We start from the raw sequence: 1185 nt of genomic DNA, 5'->3' as shown, positions 1-1185 counted from the left end.
CTGAAAGGGGAATGGAACCTGGCCGAACCGAAACGTACAAATATGGAGCTGCTTGTGGGCCGGCCGTTGAAGCTAATCGGCATTAATTCTTAGTCTGACCTCGCACTGATTTTTTTTATATATATAACAAGAAAGTGAGATAATTATCAATTTATTGCAATCAAATGAAAGGGATGTCCTTCCATGTCCGCCATGCTATAGTGAGACAAGCTACAAGCAAAAGTTTCCAACCAAATTCTTTCCACTTGAGCTTGCAATGCTGGTCAGACAGTAAACTACTTAATTAGCTTTCCAAAGCATGTAGGTACAAGAGAAGTGAGACAAGATAGAACGGACATGCTTGATATTCTCAATACCGGATGTTGTGTAGATGCCTTGCCATTAATCTGTTTTACCATTGTCTTCAAATGTCCATCCAACATGATTCCATCATTCTGAAATATAGATATAGTTGTTTTAAGTCCGTACCAAATAGCCATTAACTCAATCTAGGAACAAACTTAGTATTGATTGGAATAGATGTAGCACATGATATTTGGTCCATTTGATTTTAAATATCAAAGCTAATACCAACGGATTTAGGCCGGATTTTTTTTAAAGATTAATATTTTCTATAGTCGAGTCCGGCCCATGATGTATAGAAGACCGAATATTAATTAGCAGAGATTTCTTTTAATCATTCTTAAAAAGTAAATATAAAAAATTTAAATTTAAATTAATTGATGAGTTAAGCATATGATAAATTTTTTAAATTGGATAGGTGTCAAAAGAACTAGATTTTTTGAAAAGATTATGATCCCATCAATTAAAATTATTGATAAAAAATAATTTAGAATAAAATTTGAAAATGGTTGAGGCTAGATAAGACGCTCGGTGCTTGCTCTTTTAGCAAATGTTACATTACTCATAGGCAAATAGATAGTGGAAATTTGGAGCTTACTCACGGATATAATGAGTGTAGAGGGATGAGTCAAAGAAAGTAGGAAATGCAAGGACTCGGTAGGTAGAATAAAATGGAAATCTATAGACTCATTAACAGCTTCCTTGCTTTATTCATATTGAAGACGTGGATCCACTTTATATGCTCTTTCCTAGTTATTTATTAAATAAATCTAATCCAACATTTTTTAAGAGAAGGAAAATGTTGGGTCCACTTCACTATTATATATAGACTTGAAGACATTT

Source organism: Elaeis guineensis, chromosome 4, assembly GCF_000442705.2.
Source record: "Elaeis guineensis isolate ETL-2024a chromosome 4, EG11, whole genome shotgun sequence".
NCBI classification, from domain to species: Eukaryota; Viridiplantae; Streptophyta; class Magnoliopsida; order Arecales; family Arecaceae; genus Elaeis; species Elaeis guineensis.
Note: the sequence above shows the minus strand (reverse complement) of the source record.